Source organism: Peromyscus californicus, unplaced genomic scaffold, assembly GCF_007827085.1.
Source record: "Peromyscus californicus insignis strain IS unplaced genomic scaffold, ASM782708v3 Scaffold_3__1_contigs__length_106647218, whole genome shotgun sequence".
Lineage (NCBI taxonomy): Eukaryota > Metazoa > Chordata > Mammalia > Rodentia > Cricetidae > Peromyscus > Peromyscus californicus.
In genome coordinates, this window is record NW_026294551.1 from 5,643,657 (window position 1) to 5,647,210 (window position 3,554).

Consider the following 3,554-nt stretch of genomic DNA (forward strand, 5'->3'; position numbering starts at 1 on the left):
AGACAGGGTTTCTCTGTGTAGCTTTGCGCCTTTCCTGGAACTCACTTGGTAGTCCAGGCTGGCCTCTAACTCACAGAGATCCGCCTGGCTCTGCCTCCCGAGTGCTGGGATTAAAGGCGTGCGCCACCACCGCCCGGCCTAGGTGGCACTTTTAACAAGGCTGTCGATGGTCTGGCAGGGCATTCTCTAGCCCGTGGCCTTTTCCTCACTTAAAACAGGGACCCAACAGCTTTTGGGAGTCAAAGAGTGCCAGCACTTGGCAATTTTGTTTTCGGACTTTTATCTTTTCCCTGGCACACCTTAAATGCCACAGATGACTCTTTTGCCTGTGGGGTCAGGAGCCTTGCTCTCCAGATGCTTAAGTTTTAGTTGGGGAGGTCTGGGGAACAAGAGACGGATTTTACTCTATGTCCTGAAATTTTTTTTTTTTTCCTGCTGATTGATGGCTTAAGAACAGCTTTTGGAAGATCTGCCAGTAGGCAGACTATAAACCGATACTTTCCGGAAGACTTGTCTGAGGCTATAAGCTGATTTTTTTTTTTTTTTTTTTTTTTTTTTTTGGCTTAAGAGCCATCTTGACTACTGTAAACTAATTTGTATGGATCTTAGCCCCTTCCAGACCTGTCTGTGCTTCTCAAGGCAGTTTGAGAATGAGTGGGTAGAGTTAAGGTGAGTTAGGGCAAATTGTAAAAGCTGCCTAAGCCTGCCCACTTGAGCCCGCCCACCTCTGGCGGAAGTCAGACAGAAAAGGTTGCACGTGGAGACGCAGAAATGGGGAAGGAGAAGGGTTTCAGAACTTTAGCAGAAAACTTGGAGATAAAGTAACTCTTATTTGCCCGTTCTCTGGCAGAAGTTCCCTCAACTCTGTTAAGCGGCTGTTATGAAGCCAGGTTTACCGGTGCCCGCCCCTATCCACTAATATATCCTCCACCAATATATCTGCCCTTTTGTCCCATGGCTGTGGCCGAGAGAAAAAATAAAAAAATTAAAATAACAAACCGGGATCAGACTACAATCTTGGGCGTCCCCAAAGAGTGGGGAGAGATCCATGAACCAGCTCAACTTCGCCATCCTCTTCATCAAGGGATGTGAAGGGCTGCAGCTGCACTGCAGTTGATCCACCTGGTAGACCAAGACAGCATTTACTTTCTCGTCAGAAACGAAAATGTGCCGTTGCTAGTGCAGCTCGAGGACAACCCCCGGGGTGTCCATCGCAAAGGATATAGCTCAGACTACAGCCGCACGCCAGAACAGCGGACTCACTGTGGTGAAGAATCATGGCGGTGGTGGTGTGGGGGTCCAGCGGAGTGGCGAGGGAGGGACGCGCGTGCTTGTGGTCTCGAGGTCTCGCTGGATGGGGGAAGAGGTGGCAAGCAGCAGCAGTCAGCAGGTCCTCGGTGTTCGGTGGTGTATCCGAGTCTGAACAGCACCAATGTTGGTTATGCCACGGCGCTGCCCCTCGTGGCTGGTCGCCGCCTGCAGCCTAGCCGGCGGAGGAGCGTGCTGATTAAAAGAATCACAGCCATGATTACCTTTCTAGAGCTTTATTGGGGGGGGGGAGACAGAGAGAAAAAGACACAGAAAGAGAGAGAGAGAGAGAGAGAGAGACATGGAGGGGAGAGGGAGAGAGGGGCCGATGGGGGGAAGGAGCGCAAAGGAGAGGGGACAGAGAGCCCACAGAGGGCCCACCCACTTTTTAGGCTGGGAAGCCAGTGAAGGCTGATGACGTAATTAAAGGATGTAAATAAGGACCAAATCCTTACAACATATACTTTAAGAGCTCTTAAGAATTGGTGCTTGGGCTGGAGAGATGGCTTAGCAGTTAAGAGCACTGGCTGCTCTTTCAGAGGACCTGAGTTCAATTCCCAGCAACCACAAGGCTCACAACCATCTGTAATGAGATCTGATGCCCTCTTCTGGTCTGCAGGTATACATGCAAACAGAACACTGTATACATAATAAATAAATAAATCTTAAAAAAAAAGAACTGGTGTTTAACTTTTCATGTCTCCCACTACAGGCATTCCTTATTACCATAAGGCCAAGCTACAAAGTTACACCTAAGCCTCTAGGACCTTCGCACTGGTATTTTTAAAGGTCCTGATGTTTTCACAACATCAAGAAGAGGACATGCTTACATGTTTTCACAGGACACTGGCCCACCTTTATGAATCCTGGATTGCCCGATCATACCACATGACCAGGCCGCTGCAGGACAAAGGCACTCTAAAGCTGCCAGTCTGTTTACAGGCTGTTAATTACTCATAGATCCTTAAATATTGAACTTTGAATATGAATAAATTGATGCAATTCCAGATCCTTTTGATGAAATCTGTTCATCTATGGTATCAAAACTTATAGAAATTTGATCAGAAATAGTAATTCTGTTCTAAATATATTTAATTAATTTTGATCAAAAGATACACAAGGTTTGAGATATATACAAATGAAACATTTCAGATTTCATTCTTTGATTATCCTGATGTTTTATTGAGGCTCCAAGGATTCATAATTTTGCTCTAACAAAATTCACCACTGTTATAGTGCTGATATGCCTAAAGATTTTGTCTTTTTAAGAAGATTCTTACGATTCAGGAGATCAAAATTGGCTAACACTCACAAGCTAAGAAGGACCAGGAGAAACATAAGCTGATTATAGTTTATTTCTCCCATTTACAAATTTTCCTTTTTTTCCCTCAGGGTGGGGGGGGGGCTTTCCCTCTTTCCCTCTCTCCCTGTCCTTATATCCCCTTTTCTCATCTGCCAAAACCATGCATTTGATATTCCATAGTTATACCTAAGAGAAAAAGTTTCCTCTTTAAAACACCTCAACTTCATGTTCTACTAGTAATACATGTATTTGTTCCCAGCAGAAATTCTAATCTAAAGAGTTACAGGTTGTCATCCTCTGGACCATGGACACGCTGTCAGGCTGCAGGTCTACACTCCACACTCCAGCCCACACGGATGTGCTGTCCAGCTCAGCCCTGCATCCTGCCATCCAGCCCACCAGACAGGAAATCCTGTTACACATGTCTCACAGAGCCTGAAACAACTCTTCCTGGGTTTCCACTGCATTCTAGCCATCAAGACCCTCAGCTTCGCCCCCATCTCATCAGGAAGTAATAATGGACGATTTCTACAGCCCCTTTGTCACTTACCCCTCTTTCTGAACTGAACTCTCCAGCCCAGGGACTGGACTGCCCTTATAAAATGTTCTATTATTAATTGTATAATTTCTGCCCATGATCCTGAAATGTATGTACTACCAGATATTCCCCTCATCTACTTTTCACAACTGTTCTATGTGTAAGTCTTGCTGTGTATACCTTGACACAGGTTATTACTGTCCTCTCATTGCTTATGGTTTAATATTGCATTGATTACAAATTTAAATTAGGTAAGCTTCAGCTGCAGCCTTGGTCTCACAGATGCTCATGACTTATGACTTACTCAGGTAATTTTATAAAACAATAACTCCTTAAAATACAGTTGAGCTAAATTTATACCACTAATCAGAGATTAATAGATAATGTCAATGTTCCAAACTAACC